General features: G+C 38.9%; 1 pseudogene; it reads left to right on the top strand.

The window, feature by feature from the left end:
- Positions 1 to 1402: 1402 nt before the first annotated feature.
- Positions 1403 to 18438, top strand: LOC131830168 (S-phase kinase-associated protein 1-like; annotated as a pseudogene).
- The last annotated feature ends 2658 nt before the right edge of the window (positions 18439 to 21096 follow it).

Here is a 21096-nt window from a genome sequence, read left to right as displayed (position 1 = left end):
GCCCTTGGGCCAGACCTTGTCTGTGAGCATGGTAGAAGGAAAGGGCTCGCTCTCTGACCCATAGGACATACCTGTTGGAAACTTATGTCTGATCGAGGGGGGGCTGTGGGCCCCACAGCATGGCTGCACTTGCCCCTGAGGAGCAGTGCCCTGGAGACAGGTGAAAAAAAAGCATCAGGTTTGGAATAGTGAGTCTGCCTGTAACACAGGCCTCCACCCAGTCTGGCCTGTACTACTGTTGTAAGAGCTGATGCTGTGTGGGGCACTATTCTGAGGGTTGCATGGAAGCAGTCATTTATTGTCCACAATGGGTCTTATTATCTCTTGTGTTGAAGAAACTGAGACTCCACTCCGATTAACTGACTTGCTAGATTCCCACAGCCGGTAGCCCTCTCTCCAGTATTCTCTCTTCTGTTGCCCATCTGTCATGGCTTCCCACAGTTCCTGGTTTCTGGAGGAAACCAGAGACATCTCTGTCACACAGCCACTGTCAGGAAACTTCAGGATCTAGCTCCTAAATAGCCCTTCAGGGTTTACTTTTTTGCCCTTTCCATTCCACACTCAGGATGTGATGAATTGTGTTTGGGTCTTCAAATGTATTATATTTTCTGTTGCCTCAGGACATTTGCATGTGTTTCTTCTGCCTGGAACCACCTTTCTCTCTTATGTGAGGGTAATCACTACTCAGAATTTGGGGTAAACTTTGATCTACTTTTCTACCTGACTAGAGGTGGGTATTTACCACCACTATTTGCTATGTAGTATACTCATTTTTGCTTAAAACACATTTTACTTTATTGTATTGACTGATGTCACTTAGTGCCTGCATCTAGATTTAAGGCTCGCTGTGGTCAGAATTTGTCCACAGAGCGTGGAGACAGATATTGAGTGGGTGATCAATAAGATCTTTGATGAATGAGAGATTGACTTGATCTGCTGTCTCATGGATACTACTGTCCCATCTCTAAAAATCCCAAAATTCCTATTGGTAATTATCATCAGTATGACTTAATTAATTCTTTGTTGTCTCTATCTTTGCCTAGCAAGAGCAAAAATCCTTCGATACCAAAATCCTTAGTTCAAAAGAAGTTGTAATGGCAAAGAATGAAAGGAAAGCATTGGACTTTACTTTTTTTTTTTTTTAAAGCTTTCTCCTGTTTCCCTCGAAGCCACTGACACATGTATAACCCTGGTCTCTGTAACCTCATAACCCCGGAAACCACACATCATGTGCTTTGGCTCTCACATATCACTCGCACTCAGAGGCAGGGTAAGGATGGAAAAAGCATTGGTTTCAGGGTAAAACAAACTCGGGCCATATTCCCAGCACAGCCACTCTCTAGATGTGTGAATTCCTGCCTAACGTTCAGTCTCTGGGGGTCTTGATTTCCTCCTGTCCGCAATGAAGACACTAACGTCTACTTCACCAAGGGGTTATGAGGATTCGATGGAGAAACAGATGCCAAGTGCCCGGCTAAGGCCAAGCATGTAACAAACAGTCCCGGATGCCCATATTTCACGCTGTCTTCTATCTTTGACCTTATGCCGGTGGGCCTGGGAGCGGGAATGTTATAGCGTGTGTGCGGGAATGATTAACCTGGGCTTTTTCTGGGTCTGTGAACCCCGTGAAACTTCATGCAGAGTTGTGTAAGACAGGGAGCTGCATCAGTTTCCTGAGTACCACAAACCTGGTGAATTAAACAACAGAAATTTATTGCCTCATAGTTCTGGGGGTGAGAAGTACCAAATCAAGGTGTTGGCAGGATTGGTTCTCACTGAGGCCTGTGAGGGAGAAACTCTTCCAAGCCTCTCTCCCAGATTCTGGTGTCTCTAGAACTTATAGATGGTGCTGTTGCTGTGTCTTCACATTGTTTCCCTCCGTATGTGCCTCTGGGTCCAGATTTCCCCTTTATATATGGACATGAGTTATCTTAGATTAGGGCCCGGCATAATGGCCTCAGCTTAAACTTGATCATCTGCAAAGGCCCTATTTCCAAATACAATCACATTCACAGGCCCTGGGGATTAGAACTCCAATATATCTTTTTGGAGGAGGCACAATTCAATATTTAGCAATATCCGCAGTTTCAACTGGGTTCTTAAGTCCACAGCCCTTTAGCGATTAAGAACTAGTGGCTAGAAAATCTGCTTCATGGCTTATTTTGTATCAACCTAACCACCACATAAACGTATAAGTATAACCTATAAATAGGCTTGACATGTGCCAGGGTGTATCTTAGTACTAAATTGTGGATAAACATCATGATGATTTGGATGGGGTTACTTAGGCATACATTAATGGCAGAGATTATATATGAAGTCTCTTTCCCCACCAGACTTGATTATGATTGGCAACAACTGCTGTTTGGTTGGAATGCTGATGGCTGTACTAAGAATTCCTTCTTTGAGTCTCACACTCAAAAAGTTTATAATCCAGTGGGTGAAATAATTTTACCAAATAACACAAATGAATGTATGATTATAAATTGAGATTAGCTTAAGATACAAAGAAATATGATTTTATTATAGCATATAATTAAGGAATTTGGCTTGGCCTGGATGGGTAGGGAAGGCTTCATGGAGGAAATGGTGCATTATCTGAATTGGAAAGACCAGGGAAAGTGCGCTTTAGAGGAAAAGTATTCCAGGCAGAGGAACAGCATATACAAAGGCCATGTGTACAAGGTACATTAGAGGAATTAAAGCCTGAAAAGGCTGGAACAGAGAGATGGAGCTAGGAAAATGAAGCAATAGTGTGAGATGAGACTAATAGGCACTTGGGCATCGTGAGGAGTCTGGGAACTTATCCTGGGAGAAGGAGGAAACCGTAGAAAGGCTTCTTCATCTTACTCAACCTGTATGTTAAATTGTACTCTTAGCCCCCTATGACTTGTAATTTCTTGAAACTTTTAGCCTTGTTTCTTTAAAGATACTAGTCTATTCTGGTACATTCCTATTCCTTTGGTTAGCCTTTCAGTGTCATTTTTCCCTGCCTGCTCCTGAGATGTTGCTTTCCACTCTCTCCCTGAGTGATCTCCTGTTGAATGCTTTCCACTACCCTCTTCTGCAGGTGCTTTCAAAACATTTCCCTAAACGGAAATTGCCCTTCCCAACTGCTTACAAAAGAAATATTGCACAATTTTGGTCACGTGGATATCAATATGGTCTGTTTGAGAACTATGTATGCTCACTTATTTTTTGAGGATGCTACCAAATCCACATCATTTGGACTATTAACACGGATTTGTCACAGGGCAAAGGACTATGAGTTACCTTTAGGGAGGCTTGAACAGTGACCAGTGGGGTGCTCTCAGTAAGGCCTCTCCAGTCTCAGTGGAAAGAGTTGATGGTAGGTTTTCCCTTGTGCTCTCTCCTGGCATATGAAACACATGCTTTGAGTTTGCTGAGGTTACTCTCATCTTTCCTGAGGGACCCTGACTCAGGGTTACAATCACCCTCTGCTTACGTCCATGTGGGCATGGAGCATCACCCTCACTGAGCTGGTGTGGGAGGAAGCCAGCAGACTGATGCACTTGAAGGCCACTGTGGCAAGGTCTACTGGAGTATCCAGTAGAGTACTGGAAGCTAAGACTGATAGGAAGTCTTGCTGGATCTGCTGCTCAGGGAGTGATGCTCCTAGGATGCCTACTCTGGAAGGAAACAGGAGGAATACGGGAAGAAAGGGAGAGAGGGACGGAAGAAAGCAGGGAGTCAGGAAAAGATTCAAACTAGTATTTACTGAGCATTGCACAATCCCCTTCCACACATACACTTTCTTTGATCCTCACAAACAGTCTAGAAAGGTAGGTATTTCTTATCTTAATGTATTACAGACTCAGAACTATAAAATGGGTCTCTTGAAATAAAGAACAAATAACGTGTCAGTTGAGTTGGGAATCAATCATGTTTCTTTCTTTTATAGTTGATGTGCTTTCAACTGTACCACAAAGCCTAGGTCATGGATTTGGTGGATTAGCAAGAAGGCTGAGTCATACTGGTTTCTGTCACTCCCCTGAGGATTCAGCCACACCATCGGGTTCTCTGGGCTCTTTCCTCAAGACACTTTGTCCTGAACCTATACATTTAAGTTGAACCAATTCAACCACAAACACAAACCACATGGCTGACAGCAAGTACCGGCAAGCTAGGGACCCGGCGGTTTAATGGAGACAATCACCTCTGTCCCATCTCTGGAATCTGTCCCACTTTGTGCAGTCCTTCTTGATTTCCGGTCAAGTTTTTCCTCCTGATTTGGCTCAGTTCATAATTTTTGACCCTTGGGCTTGTTTTTTACTGGCTGTAGCCTAGTACTAATTAAGGATTTGCTTCCTGGGCTGCTCTCTGGCCATATTAGACTTATTTAGGTCCTACCTGAAGGCATAATTCTCATATTATCTGTCTGGGCTGATACTCCACATGCTTCAGTGCTGAATCCCTTAAAGGCAGGAAAGAGCTTACAGAGAACCACAAAGGGAAGATCTTCGAAGGGCCTGAGGCTCTTCCAACAGTAGCCTCCTTAAGTAAACTGTACCTGTCCCATAGCAAGAATGTTAAGGAATTTGAAGGGAAGTTCATCTAGCAAAAGCTATCTGCTTTAGACATCATTAGTGGAATACATTGGGTACATGCTTACTTGCCAGTATAAAGGGTGAATCCTTTTTACTCAACTCAGTCATTCTATTCTTTGGAACTCCAAAAGGATTTTTACAAACCCCCATCAACATTCACTCCCCAGCAGTGAGTTCCTGTGTTGGGTAATCCCAGTGTATGTGTCTCTGGGTTTTTTTTTTTTTTTTTTTTTCCCTTCCATGCTCAGCATTTTGCTTCCATTCCCCGTGCATTGTGAATTCCCGGAAGGATTCCATTCTTGTAGTCACCTCCAGCCACGACTTGCAGATGCTGCTGAACTATTCTCTGCCTCTCACTTGGGGTTGCTCCTTCTTACCCATGTTTTGGCACTGATTGAGACATGGATCCAACCTTTTCCCCTCATTTCTTTTCTTTTTTTTCTTTTTCTTTTGGTGGTAACACAAATTTATTTTCTGCCCTTCTGTCCTCAAGTCTCTGCTCCTTCCAGAAGCTCTAAGGGTCAGTCTGTGTCCTTGCCTCTTCCAGTTTGGAGAACTCTCAGTGCTTTTGCTGACTCATGGCCCCTTCTGCCATCTTCAAAACCAGCAGTGGCAGATGGAGTCCTTCTTACATGGCATTTCTCTGACTCTTGTTCTTCTGCATCCCCAAGGGTACTTGTGGTCACACTGGACCTGCCCAGATAACCCAGGAGGATCCCCCATCTCAAGGTCATCTGGTTAACAACCTTACTTCCTCTGTCATGGAGTGCAATAGATTCAAAACGTTCCTGGGATTAGGACACTTTGGGAGAAATGTTCTACTCCATCTGTAGGACATTTGGCTCTGGCCTTCTTTGCCACCCTCCCAGTCACCCTCCTTTGCTTCCCATACCTCTGCCTTGTGCATTGCAGGAGCTTTGCCACAGGCCTCCCTGGATCTATTCTCCCCTTTGTAATATAGAATTACTTTTCTAAACCATAGACCCTCCTCTGTCCCTTCTAGGCTGAGCCCTGTGACTGGTCAGCCTTGCTGAGCCCTTAGAAGACTGACATAACCTAAAATGGCCATTTTTTTAAACATTTATTTATTATAACTTCTTTTTAAAAATTAATTTAAAAATTTTTTTTATAAACATATAATGTATTTTTATCCCCAGGGGTACAGGTCTGTGAATCGCCAGGTTTACACACTTCACAGCACTCACCATAGCACATACCCTCCCCAATGTCCATAACCCCATCCCCCTTTTCCAACCCCCCTCCCCCCAGCAACCCTCAGTTTGTTTTATGAGGTTAAGAGTCTCTTATGATTTGTCTCCCTCCTGATCCGATCTTCTTTCATTTATTCTTTTCCTACCCCCCAAATCCCCCACGTTGCATCTCCACTTCCTCATATCAGGGAGATTTTTCTCCGATTGACTTATTTTGCTAAGCATGATACCCTCTAATTCCATCCATGTCATCACAAATGGCAAGATTTCATTTCTTTTGATGGCTGCATAGTATTCCATTGTGTGTATGTGTGTGTGTGTGTGTGTGTGTGTGTGTGTACCACATCTTCTTTATCCATTCATCTGTTGATGGACATCTAGGTTCTTTCCATAGTTTGGCTATTGTCCCCTCATTTCCAAAAATTATTCAAGCTCTTTACTGCAATTTTAGGCAGATAGAAGGAATATAGAGAGCCTAAGATTGAAGATGAAAACCAAGCGTCTCTTGGAAACTGCCCCGCGATGCTTGGCCCTCTCCTTCCACCACTGTCTCTCCTTCCGTTTCTCCTCACCCCCTTCCTGGAACCCTGTCCTCTTCTAATTGAGAGTGGTTGAGCTTTCTCTTAATTTACTTCCTTTTTCTACTAACCAGTGCTCTCAGTGACTATCTCAGCTGCTATCCCAAGTGGCCTGTTAAGGTATTTTGCTAAATTAAGGCAGCTGTTTCCCTAAGGCCCAGCCACTAAGACGATAGTTGTCTTTGACAGAATGTAAACACAGAGCCACTCTGGTTACTAGAGGAGTCGCATACCCGTGTGGGTGTAAACGGAACTCGATCCAACGGCAACGCTCTTTCTCCCTGCTCTGCAGGTGTTTTCGCCTTTTTTTTAAAAAAAAGAGAGATACTCTGGTCAGAGCACTCATGTCTCCTCTCTTCCCAAGGAGCATATTGAAGTTACTCCATATCTTCTTCCAAACCTCATGGCAAGGAGCAGTGTGGGAACAAACGCACAGCCGGGGGATGCCCCTGGCCAACTCCCGGATGCTCCCTGCACAGAAGTCTAACATCTTCTGGGCTTTGGGGACGAGAAACAAAATGCCCTAGGGTGCCTGGGTGGCTCAGTGGGTTAAAGCCTCTGCCTTCGGCTCAGGTCATGATCCCAGGGTCCTGGGATTGAGCCGGCATCGGGCTCTTTGCTCAGCAGGGAACATGCTTCCCCCTCTCTCTGTCTGCCTCTCTGCCTACTTGTGATCTCTCTGTCAAATAAATAAATAAAATCTTTGGAAGAAAATGCCCTAGCTGTCATCCTGGACCTTAAAATTTGTGCAGGGGAGTTTACGAATTCCTTTGCCTGACAAAGCAAAACCAAATCTAGCAGTTATCAAGTTTTGTTTTTTTGTTTTTTTTGTTTAAATTCTCCACATCAACATTCAAGCCACTCTGTGTCTCTGGAAATTCAGTGGAACCCGGTCGGAGAGAGTCATGAACTTGGAGACTGGAAGGAGGAAAATCAATGGATGTTTTATTGTGGTCAATCTAAGTAATTAAGGAAGCTTTAATAGAATTACATGTGACTTCAGTCACTCACCTGGTTTATGTCTTTCAGTGTTTAAGTTTCTTAAATTTTTTTCCCTTGAGTATTCTAAGAATTGGGATCATTATGACTGAGGGGCTTTCTGAATTATGATTATTTCCAAGTCCATCCCTTTCTTTAACTCTTTAGCTCCTTCAAGTGCTAATAAATGTAGATTGAATGATTGAATAAATAAATGGATGTGAGAAAGACAGAAAGAAAGAAGGAAATAGGGGACACAGTTGAGAGAGAGACAAAGAGTTGAACTGAGTAATTCTTTTGATGAAAACGTTATTCCTGAGGCATCTGGGTGGCTCAGTTGGTTGAACACGTGACTCTTGATTTCAGCTCAGGTCATGACCTCAGATCATGAGATCAAGTCCCATTCCAGGCTCCACACCCAGAACAGAGTCTGCTTGAGGTTCTCTCCTTCCCTCTCCCTCTGTCCCTCCTCCTGCTCGCACTCTCTCTCTCTAAATAAATAAATAAATAAATAAAATCTTAAAAAAAAAACCACATTATGTAAAATAATCAGTATCACCAGATAAAAATGTGACATTTAAGGAGAACATTCAATCCCTCAGTAATGAAAAACAGCTATTGTATTCAAGACGAAATATTGTATCATAAAGCAGCTCGGTATATCTTACTCAGATCATTTGATTAATAACAGAAGCAGCTTTTCTGGTTAAAATCTCAGGGAAAAAGTATGAAGGAGCGCCTAGAAACAAAAATCAATATTTGCTGTCCATTCAAGGCCGGTGCACATATGTTTTTTACTTTTTGTGGGAAAGGGGAAAAATGATTCTGGATGTTGCTACTTCCCGTTGCCATGACAACGCTCCCTCAAAGTTCTCACCGTGTAGTAATATTGTTTTAAAGACCCATTGATCAAATACTGTTTTATCTAAAACTGAACTAGAAAGTTTTTTAAGGAGGAAAAAGCCAACTGGTGGTTTTATCCTCATCATTTTCTTTTCCTCCTTTGCCCCTTCCTTTCTTCAGAACTACCAATCAGCATAAGTACAAAAGAGCCACGATTTAACCACAGGGTTTGATTCAAGGAAGGCAGAAACTTCAGTTCATAAGCCCCAAAGTAATGAGGCCAGTGATTCAGTTAAGAAAAGGAAAGTAACATTCTCAGGGAGAAAATGTGACCTTCTAATACAGAAGCCGATTTTTGTTCAAGCTGCCCTGAAGCCTTGACAGGGATCTAGAGGAATGATTTCCTGGGTAGCTTCCTGAAGGGCTATTGCTAGGTGCTATCTGGTTCCCCGCCCTGGAGTAGTGTCTGGCATCACAGTCAAAATGAGGCCCATGACTGCTTTGGAAACGTTTGAGCAGAACCCTGTTTGAGCTGAGCCCCTCTCCACTCAAGCCACATCTGTCTCTGACTATCATGTGTCATGTGTGGGGCTCTCTCTTAGGCTTTGTCTTACACACATGTTAGGACAGATATGAAGCAGTATTAGGATGTCTGAAACCAAGGGCTGAGTCTCACAGAAGCAAATTACTAAATTTTCATTTCCGAATAATGTTGCAGCAATAATTTCAGCAGCAAGTACTATTTCTGGAGCTTTTACATTGATTCAGATATCGTGCCAAAAGTCTACAGTCATCATTATATTAAGATGATCATCATTCTAGAAGGAGTACTACTGTTATCACATTCTGTTATGCAGGTGAGAACCTGAGGCTTACCCAGGTAAATTCGTGTACTCAAGTTCATGAGGGTATACTCATGGCAGAGCCATGGTATGAAGCCTGGCCATCTGCATAAAAAGCTTGTGTCTTTAAATGCTATGTGATATGACATATTTATTAAAGAGACATATTTTAAAAAATCAGATATGAATACGTAAATTTGTGTTCCATAACATTGAACATTTTGCCTGTTGTGCTTTGAGTTGTGCTCAGGCTTAGGACCAACCACCAGCACTGGCCATCAGGGATGGCTCTCAGCCATGTTTTCAGTACCATTTGCAGTCATTCCTGCACCTTTTGCTACAACCATCCTCAAATGCACATCTTCCTGGAATATAATTTATGTTGTTGTTAAAAGTCTGTCATCTGCCTTAAATGTCCCTCTTCTCCTTCTCCAGCAGCCCCAATCCTGCGGACTCCTTAGGGTCTTGCTCAATAGTTCCCTTTGCCTAGTAACTGGGAAATAGCAGGATGTTGAAGGATGGTTATTGAATTACATCGTGAACCTAGCATGTGTTTTGGGAGAACTGATACTGGTTTGGGTGAAGTTACACTGGTTTAAGGAGTCCTTGTCTTTGCCAAGTGAGGGCAGACAGTTTTAATTTTCAACATCCACTATAATTCTCTAAGAACAGAAAAGGATTTCTCTTCTGGGACAAGGAGAGTGAGGGCTGCAAATGCAACAGGAGTCAGTTTCTTTTTATCCAAGAGAGAAGACTGAAGTGTGAGGGAGGCCAGCGTGTCCTTCCATATAAAGGGGAATAGTAGTTTCTCCAAAGGGTCCTGGGTCTTTATGAAATTGTTGATGCTCTGCTCTCTTTTTGCAGTTTAGCTTTATCAGAATGGCCTCATAGCTGGTACACTGGGGTTTCTGAGCCTTTTGCAAGAAAAAGTAATAAGCATATATATGCATTTGCTTTTTTTTTTTTTTCAGTCACTGTTGTTGGTTATCACACTAGGTACATTTTGTGAAGTAATAAACAATCCTTAAATTCCAGGATTTGGACAAAAAAAAAATTACTTGTCTTCTGCATTTACACATCATTTTGACAGCTCTGATTGTCAGTCTTAGGCTGAAAGAGCAGTCCTTATCTGGGACAAATAACCCTTGTGGCAGATGGAAAGGAGCAAGAAAGTGGTGAGAACAATCAGTAGCTCTTCAAACTTCTGCTTGAGAGTGGGGTATGTCCCACACACTCATCTACCACACTCACATGGCTGAGCCAATGGCGGTGGAGCATGAATGCTTAGCCCTCTTCTTGTAGCTTCCCATCAAATTGCAAAGGGTAGGGATACGTGCTATTGAAAGAAGGGTAAGTGAGTAGTTAATGGTTATACAGTCTGCCAAAGCTGCTTAGATATGACTTATAAGGTGTGTGATGTCTAGTGCTAATTGTGATGCCCCTTTAAAATTCACATGTTGAAGTCCGAACTCCCAGTACCTATGGATATGACTGTATTTCAAGACAGGTCTTTCAATAAGTAATTAAGTAATTAAGGTTAAATAAGTTCATTGAAGTGGGCCCTAAATCCATAATATGACTGGTGTCTTTAGAAGAAGAGGAGATCAGCACACAGACACACAGAAGGAAGACCACGTGAAGACAGCAAGAAGGTGGCCATCTATAAGCTAAGGAGAGAGGACTCAGGATGAAACCAATCTGCTGACACCTTGATTTTGGACATTTAGCCTCTAGAATTGTAAAAGAATGAACTTTCTGTTGATTAAGCCACCCAGACTGTGGCACTTTGTTGTAACATCAATAGAAAACACTGATGAACATATTAGCATATTTAATGACATTGATATTTCCTGTTTTTATTTTATTCAACTAACACCTATAATAATAGTCCCTAATAAATATTAAGTATTTACCATGTATTAAGGATAGCATCAAGCATTTTACATATATTATCTGTTTTAGTCTTTCAAAACAATTCTGTGATATAGATACTAATATTATCCACACTGTATATGAAAACATATTATCAATATGGGTGGGAGGGTTTTAGAAACTTGCACAAGTCTGTCCCCAAGTGGAGAGCTATGATCTCATTCTACGTCATCTGATTACAGAACCAGCTTCCTACTACTACCATCAGGGGACATTAGGACATTTCATAGAATTATTAATCTCAATAAAGTTAAGGGATTATAAAAATGTGAGTGAGCCACAATGTGTGTCTTGAGGAGTTCACATTCCAGTTAACAAAACAAGAGAAGAAAATAACTATAATCCTAGGGAGGATAAGATAAATGTTATGTGAAAGGTCCTGTCCAGAATTGTTATTTATCACTTGGATGAAGAAATTGATGGCACGATAATAAATGTTGCTGATGATGTAGCTGGAAGGGGCAGAATATTCCTTGGATAATAGACTTGAAATTTTTAAAAGAGATAAAATAAAACCATTGTGTCAGAGTGGAATGATTGGCCAAATCTAAAGAAATGATGTACAATGAATAAATAAAATGAACTTCTAAGTCCAAAAAACAGCTGGACCAGAACAAAAAAAGTGAATGTAGACTGTTATGCATGCAAAGGGCATTTTAGCTTTACTAGCCAGCTGTGTCACTCATTGTGGACTAAAACATTGAACAGACATTAACAGAGAGCCTCCTCTGTGTTCGGAGCCAGAGATGGAAGGATGAGCAAGTGGAACTTAACATTCTCAGGGTGTCCTCCATCCAGTAGAGATAGGAACATAAGTATATCATTATAGAGGAATCTGATAAGATGCTTTTAAATGAGTCTGAATACAGAAAAGAGAGTAAATAACTTTCATAATGTCAGTGGACGAAGGTTGAGATGACATTTGAAGTTGCGATGGGAAGAAGGAGCTTATAGAGAAGAGAGTTCATGACAATCCAAGAGGAAGGACCAGTAAATAAAAGTTCAACAGTATGAAAAAGCTGGGGCCCCTGGGTGACTCCGTCGTTGAGTCTTCCTTCGGCTCAGGTCATGATCCCAGGGTCCAGAGATCGAGACCCTGGATCAGTGTTTGGCTCCCTGCTCAGTGTTTGGCTCCCTGCTCAGTGGGAGGCCTGCTTCTCCTTCTCCCACTCCCCCTGCTTGTGTTCCCTCTCTCACTGTGTCTCTCTCTGTCAAATAAATAAATAAAATCTTTAAAAAATATATGAAAAAGTTCAGGTTGGAATGCTTAAGTACAGGTTTAATCATGGACTAAGACATATGATGATGCTGAAAAATTGGGCTGAGAATGGATTTTGAAAGATGGTGCAGTCAATAATACAAAGTTTGACCTCTCTGGTATGTTATGGCAGGGTGATATAAATTTCTAGAGTAGTAACATCACATTTGATTTTTTGGAAGATGGTGGTGTAACTCATGCAAAAAAAAAAGATGAGAGAATAGAATGGTTTCAGTGACATCAGTTAAGAGGTGGTTGTGGGGCGCCTGTGTGGCTCAGTGGGTTAAGGCCTCTGCCTTCGGCTCAGGTCATGGTTCCAGGGTCCTGGGATTGAGCCCCGCATCAGGCTCTCTGCTCACCAGGGAGCCTACTTCCTCCTCTCTCTGTGCCTGCTTGTGATCTCTGTCAAATAAATAAATAAAATCTTTAAAAAAAGAAGAGGTGGTTATAATTCTCCAAATTAGGAAAGTTGAAGCCTGTCCTAAGCATGTTCTTCTAATATTCATACGAATGTAATGGGAGTGGGTTGTTCCCCCATCTTGGCTTGAAATAAACTTTTGAGCCAGTATCACCCAAGTTCAGGTGCTGATTCCTCATATACCACCATAGTTCATTCAGATGTCCAGGTTTCCACATTTTTTTAAGGACCCTTAGAAAGTTCTAGACTATTAAAAAAAGAAATGCAGCAGAGTTAAAATAGGCTGAGTAAAACAGGATATAAATGGGTGACACTCCTATTAGGAGATACACAGGCCAGAGAGTGAGGTGCAAACAGCTTTCAGTGGAAGACCTTCATATCAGCCATGCTCCCAGGCAGGATGACATACAGTGCCCTGTTGAATGATGATGAATGGCTTTCAGCATTGGCTTGGCTCTATTACCTGTTCTTGAATTGGCCATAATGGTCTTTCTTCCAGTAGAGAGTGAGTTCTTCTAAATATGATCTCTGATCTTCTCTCTGTGATCTCTCCAGGTTGTTTAGAAGGTCAACATGACCTCCATCTTTGTCAGGGTCTCAATTTTCCTATCTATTCCATGAGAAACTGCAGTCCTAATTTATTATTTATAAGTTAATTTTATGACTTAATCTTTTAAATCTTTGTGGTTTTGGTTTTCAAAAATTATTCCCTTAAAAAGCTTGTTCCTTAAAAATCAAGAGCTTTCGAAACTATCATCTTGAAAAAAATTTCACTGTTTTTCTTTATGTTGAAACAAAACCCTCCTTAAACTCCCCTCTTCTTATTTCCCTTAAACTAAAGGGTGTTAGAGAGGAGAAGGGAGTTGGGGTAAATTGGAAGGGGAGGTGAATCACGAGAGACTATGGACTCTGAAAAACAATCTGAGGGGTTTGAACTGGCAGGGGGGTGGGAGGTTGGGGTACCAGGTGGTGGGTATTATAGAGGGCATGGATTGCATGGAGCAATGGGTGTGGTGAAAAAATAATGAATACTGTTTTTCTGAAAATAAATAAATTTAAAAAATTTAAAAAAATTAAAAAAAAAACAAAAAACTTTAAGCATTAAGAAAAAAAGTCTGAAGCATTAAAAAAAAAAAAAAAAGGGTATCTCTGACAGGTTGCGTCCCTATATAGGAACATACAGGATCAGGCAAGTACTGAAAAGAAAAACATATTAATTAATTTTTTTCAAAATAAAATTTTATTAAAATAATTGTTTTTAAATCTAGCTAAAATGTATGATATTGTAGAAAAAGAAATTTCCCAAAATTGACCCAAGAAGAAACACAAATTAGAATAGGCTAATAACCATAGGAAAAAAAATTGAAAAGGATGTCAAAATGCTAAGTACTAAACTATCTTAAAACAAAGACACCAAGTTTTATGTGAGATGCCTTCAAGGATCTTATATAAATCCTATAATTTAAAAAAATGTTCTGAAGGATTGGTTTTCCAAATGTCTAGGTGCAAGAATCATTTGGGGAGTTTAGTAAACATATAGAATCCTGTTTTCCCATCCTCATCTTCTCTTTGAAACTTTGATGCAGTAGTTACAGGACAGGACCCAGGAATCTGAATTTTAAACAAACAGGTGCTTGGAGACCCATGCTATCCTTTGAGAAACCCATTTAAAGTTATGGTCTTTCATATGAACTAAGCGTGAAAAATCCAATGGGATAAGGAAAAAAAAATTACCACTTCTATACATTTTTTTCCCTAATCAAGAAACATTTTATAGTATTAGTTTTCCTGATTGACCTGGCACCTTCTCTGAGTTTGTAGATCAGGTTGCCAAATTACACACATGGCTCAGCAGAGAAAGGTCCTTGGAGAAAAATGTGGGTGCCACCTGGCCCCCTTAACTGTCACATATGCCCTTACGTACTGCATTGCAATTGTTGTGGTTACATTATATACATTATATATGTCAGTAAATGAATCCCTACAAAGCTGACAAGTGGCATGATTATATTCCTGAGTAGAAGCCACAGATGGAGGAGAACATTCCTAAGAAGATAATAAGACTTCACCAATGTATTATAAGACAAAAAAAAGATCTAATCAGATATGGAAAATATCAGCCCAAATAATGTTAAATGATAAAAAAAAAATGTTACTGGTGAGTAGGAGCCTGCACATGGTATGGACAACATATGGACAACAAATCTTATTTCCAAGTGTACATTGTACCTTGTGTGTTAACTAATGAAAGGATGAGATCATCAGGATACAGGACATTTAAAATCTAAGCATCTAGATTATTATTAATAATTTCAGGTATATATATAAATTACAGATAAGTAAAAATACATGTATTGCCGTTATAGTCTAATCCCATTTTTCTTTTTTTGGCTGATAAATGCATATCATCAAAAATGTTAGAGCTCTTCTTCAATCAGGGCTATTCTTTTTTTAAAAAATTTTTAAATTTATTTATTTTCAGAAAAACAGTATTCATTATTTTTACACCACACCCATTGCTCCGTGCAATCCGTGCCCTCTATAATACCCACCACCTGGTACCCCAACCTCCCACCCCCCCGCCACTTCAAACCCCTCAGATTGTTTTTCAGAGTCCATAGTCTCTCGTGATTCACCTCCCCTTCCAATTTACCCCAACTCCATTCTCCTCTCTAACACCCCTTGTCCTCCATGATATTTGTTATGCTCCACAAATAAGTGAAACCATATGATAATTGACTCTCTCTGCTTGACTTATTTCACTCAGCATAATCTCTTCCAGTCCCGTCCATGTTGCTACAGAAGTTGGATATTCATCCTTTCTGAAGGAGGCATAATACTCCATAGTGTATATGGACCACATCTTCCTTATCCAATTGGGGCTATTCTAACTGCGGTCCATGGGCAGAGAGCAGTCATGAGCTTTGTGCTACAGGTTCATGATAAATACAGCAATTGAGAGTCAGTGTCCAGAATCTTTGATAGTAATTTGACAGAGTAATTTTATGTCTGTTAAATCTAATAATGAATAAATTAACTTGCATTTTGATTTTTTAATTTTACTTTTCTAATAATTCCCTTTTATTTTGTTTTAATAAAAGCAGAAGTGCATGAGTAGTGGCCTTGTTCTCTGCCTTCTTCCTCCTCATCACAGAGGCCGCTCTGTTCTTGTCAGCCTCCAATCTGCAGTCCACCTGAGACTGAGGACCATGCCTTCAATTAAATTACAGTGTTCCAGGGACGCCTGGGTGGCTCAGTTGGTTAAGCGGCTGCCTTCGGCTCAGGTCATGATCACAGGGTCCTGGGATCGAGTCCCACATCGGGCTCCTTGCTCGGCGGAGAGCCTGCTTCTCCCTCTGCCTCTGCCTGCCTCTCTGTCTGCCTGTGCTCGCTCGCTCTCTCTGTCTCTGACAAATAAATAAAATCTTTAAAAAAATAAAATAAAAAAAAATTACAGTGTTCCAATGGAGAGTTATTTAGAGTTGACGTTGGAATTGCCAAACAGTCTGTGACTATCAAGACCATGTTGGAAGATTTGGGAATGGATGATGGAGGAGATAATGACCCAGTTCCTCTACCAAATGTTAAGGCAGCAATATTAAAAAAGGTCATTCAGTGGTGTACCCACCACAAGCATGATCCCCCTCCTCCCACGGATGATGAGAACAAAGACAGTGGACAGATGATATCCCTGTTCGGGACCAAGAATTCCTGAAAGTTGACCAAGGAATACTTTTTGAACTTATTCTGGCTGCGAACTACTTAGACATCAAAGGTTTGCTTGATGTTACATGCAAGACTGTTGTCAATATGTTCAAGGGGAAATCTGAGGAGATCTGCAAGAGCTTCAATATCAAAATTGATTTTACTGAAGAAGAGGAAGTCCAGGTGTGTAAAGAGAACCAGTGGTGTGAAGAGACGTGAAATGTCATGCCTGACACTAACACTGTAAGGATTGTTCCAAATACTAGTTGCACTGCTCTGTTTATGATGGTTAATATTAGACACACAGTAGACAAATGGCAGCAGCAAATCAGTTGGTTAAGCAGAATATTGTCCTCCTTGCATGTATAGTTTGAGTACAGATTACAAACTTATGGGTGAGTTTCTTCTAGTATGATCAAGTTTTTTTTTTTTTTTCTCTAAATAAATCTGAACTGTGGGTTCTCCATAGAAGGTGGCATTTTGGGCTTTCACGCTCTTTGTAAAGTGATTTCTGCCTGGTTTATTGTCTAGTTAACTTTAGTTTAATGATCTTTTAAAAGTTGGCATTGTAAATAAAACAAGTTGGGAAAAAAAAGCAGAAGTGCATGATGGATTAGAAACTAGGGGAAATAAAGGCTTTTAACCACAAATCATTTGAAAAACACTGTTATAGAATATAGAAAAACATGTATAGTATAGTGTAGAAAAATAGTAGGGAAAAACTATCCTAACATTTTTTAACATTAGCATTGTCCTGATACTAAAACCTGACAAATATCTTACAGAAAGAAAAATACAGTGGAATATGATGCAGCTATAAAAATGATGAGATTGTGTCATTTGTGACAACATGGCTGGATTTAGAGGGTATTATACTGGATGAAAGAAGTCATACTGAGAGAGACAAATACCATATGACTTCACTCATATGTGGAATCAAAAAAAAATGAATAAACATAAAGCAGAATCAGATCTATAAATACAGAGAACAAACTGATGACTGCCAGAGGCAGGGGGGTGGAGGGATAGGCAAAATGGATGAAGGAGAGTGGAAGATATAGGCTTCCAGTTATGGAAGGAAATAGTCACGGAATAAAAGGTGCAGAATAGGGAACATAGTCAATGATATTGTAATCGCATTTTATGGTGACAGTTGATAGCTAAAATTATGTATATTTCTCAAATCACTATGCTATACACCTGAAACTAATGTAATATTGTGGGTCAACTACCCTCAAGGAAAAAAATTTTAAAAAGAAATACACAAATTAATCTCAGTTATAAGTAAAATATTAGCAAATCAATCTAGATTCAAATTAAAATACTAATATACCATGACCAAGTAAATTTTTTCTCTTTATGTTTTGAATTATAAAGATGGTTCAATATTATAAAATTCATTAGATATATTGTTATACCAATTGTTATATTAATAAATACATGAAAATTATTTTATCAACAAAGCAGGTTATTAAACAGTAATGAGTACAATTTTTCATAATTATATATCTAAATATATTTACTTATATGAACAAGTAGAAAACATCTGGGACATTATGGGACATTATAAATCAAAATGTGTATGGGGGTTATTTTTGTTTTGTTTTGATTTGGTTCACATTTCTTCTCTTTCCCCTCTTCTCAGATTTACTGAGATTTAATTGACATACAACAATGTGTACAACATGAGTTGATAGACACATATTGTGAAATTATTACCACAGTAAGGTGTCAACACATCTATCACTTCACAGTTACCTTTTCTGTGTGTGCATATAGTGAGAAGATATAAGATCTACTCTTAATAACACTCACACTATGGTTAATTATAGTCACCATGTTATAAATTAGATCCATAGAACTTATTCATCTTCTAACTGGAAATTTTGCACCCTTTGACCAAAATCTCCCCATTTCCTCTGATCCCAGGCCTTCAAAATTGCCAAGCAACTCTTCTTTCTATGAGTTTGGCTTTTTTAGATTCCATGTGTAAGTGAGATCACATAGTATTTATTTTTCTCCATCTGACTTATTTTATGTGACCATGATCCCTCAAAGTTCATCCTTGTCACAAATGGCAGAATTTTTTTTATTTTTATGGCCAAATAATATTCATGTGTGTGTGTGTGTGTGTGTGTGTGTGCGTGTGTGTTCACATCTTCTTTATACATTCATTTATTGAGGTACATTTAGATTGCTTTCATCTCTTGGCTATTATGAAGAATGCTGCAATAAACATGGGAGTACAGCTTCTGTTTGACAAAAAGATTTCATTTCCTTCAGATATATACCCAAAAGTGGGAATGTGAGATCATATGTAGTTCTATTTTTAACTTTTTGAAGAACCTTTCTATAGTGGCTCTACTAATTTACATTCTCATAGCAATGCAAAAGGGTTCCCTAGTTTGTCTTCACTACATTTGTTATCTCTTGTCTTTTTGATAAATTGCCATTCTAAAGATGTGAGATGATACATCATTATAGTTTTGATTTACATTTACCTGATGATGAGTTACGTTGAGCATCTTTCTATGTACTTGTTGGCAATTTGTATGTCTTCTTTGGAAAGTGATCTATTCAGAACTCTTGCTCACTTTTAATTTTTAATTGGATTATTATTATTATTCTTATACTGCTGAGTTGTATGAATTCCTTATATATTTTGGATATTAAAATCTTGTCAGATACATGGTTTGCAAGTATTTTCTCCTGTTCTATAAGTTGTCTTTCTGTTTTGTTATTGGCTTCCTTGTTGTACAGAACGTTTTAATTTGATATAGTCCTACTTTCTATTTTTGCTTTGTTGCTGTGCAGTTAATGTCATATACAAAAATCATTGCCAAGACCAATGTCAGAGTTTTTCCTTGTTTTCTTCTAGGAACTATATAGTTTTCAAATTCATTAACTTCATTTGAAGTTATTTTTTTGTGAGTGGTATAAGATAACCAATTTCATTTTCCTGCATGTGAATATCCAGTTTTTTCAACACTTTATTGAAGAGGCTATCCTTTCCCTATGGTATATTCATGACCTCTTGGCTGTAATTCAATTGGCCATACATGTATGGGTTTATTTCTGGGTTATCTATTCTGTTCCATCAATCTATGTGTCTGTTTCTATATCCATACCAAACAGTTTTGATTACTCTAATGCCAAAATAATATGCTTTATAATACAGTTTAAAATCTAAAATTGTGATGCTTTCAGCTTGGTTCTTCCTTCTCAAGATGATTTGGAGTTCCATAAACATTTCAAGGTTGTTTTTTTCCTTTTTCTGTGGAAAAACGACACTGGGAATTTGGTAAGAATTGCATTGAGTCTAGATGTCTTCGAATAGTTTGTGTATATTTACAATATTAATTCTTCTGATCCATGAAGTTGGTATATCTTCCCATTTGTTTGTGTCTTCTTCAATTTCTTCTACTAAGTCTTATAGTTTTTAGTATACAGATCTTTCATCTCCTTGGTTAAATTTATTCCTAAGTATTTTATTTTTTTGATAATATTGTGAATGAGATTGCTTTCTTATTTCTTAATGAGATATTTCACTGATAGTGTATAGAAATGCATCTGATTTATATGCATTGATTTTGAATCCTACAACTTTACTAAATTTGTTTATTAGTTCTAACAGTTGTTTTGGTCAAATCTAAGATTTTATATATATAAGATCATGTCATCTGCAAACAGAGACAATTTTAGTTCTTCCTTTATGATTAGGATGCCTTTTATTTATTTATTTTTTCTTGTCTAATTTTTCTGGCTAGAAGATTCAGAAACATTATATAAAAAATGTTTACAGTGTTTGTTTCTGTTTTGATTCACGTTTTTGATAACTATTTTCTAAACTTTCTGAAATAAACATAATTTTATGTAATAAGTAAAAAATAGTAATTATAAACATATAGCTTTGCACGTGTATGTTATTAAAGTTCCTATAAAACATGTAAAGAATTAATGTTACTCACTTGGAAGCCCATGCATTTCCACCAACTTGATTTATGTATGTATGTATGTATGTATGTATGTATATATATATGTATGCATTCATTCATTTTTCTCTCATGTTTTCTATCTTTATTCTTTAATACAGAATTTTGGGAGAAACTCTAAGATTGATTTTTCTGTTCTTAGAGTCACTCTACTACTATCTCCATTTTCTTAGAAAAGAAAAGTATAAATCCAGATTTAGTTTTTAGAAAAAAAACACTACTGTCCTGGAGATTAATCTGGTCTTATACATAAATTTTCTTCCTTAATATTTCAGGGAATGGATGGGAGATAGAGGCTTTAAGGTTTTTAAGGGGTCTGTTACAAATTCCCGAGTTCCAGCCCCTTTTCTGCCATTGGAGTCCTTGGAACACTCTAGTATCATTTTAATAAATCTCACTTTCCACTTGTTACTTCATCTTCTTCTTCTTTTTTTTTAAAAGATTTTACTTATTTATTTATTTATTTATTTATTTGACAGACAGAGATCACAAGTAGGCAGAGAGGCAGGCAGAGAGAAATGGGGGAACAGGCTTCCTGCTGAGCAGAGAGCCTGAAACAGGGCTCGATCCCAGGACCCTGAGATCATGACCTGAGCCGAAAGCAGGGGCTTAACCCACTGCGCCACCCAGGTGCCCCTCACTTGTTACTTCTTAATTAAAAAGGTTTAGTCAAAGTTTCCGACACCCATTATCTTGTTCCATAGCCTCATGCTTTGTTTTATTTTTAAAAAAGATTTTATTTATTTATTTATTTATTTATTTGATAAGAGA

This window comes from Mustela lutreola, chromosome 4, assembly GCF_030435805.1.
Source record: "Mustela lutreola isolate mMusLut2 chromosome 4, mMusLut2.pri, whole genome shotgun sequence".
NCBI classification, from domain to species: domain Eukaryota; kingdom Metazoa; phylum Chordata; class Mammalia; order Carnivora; family Mustelidae; genus Mustela; species Mustela lutreola.
Note: the sequence above shows the minus strand (reverse complement) of the source record. Positions and strands in the feature narration are given on the sequence as shown.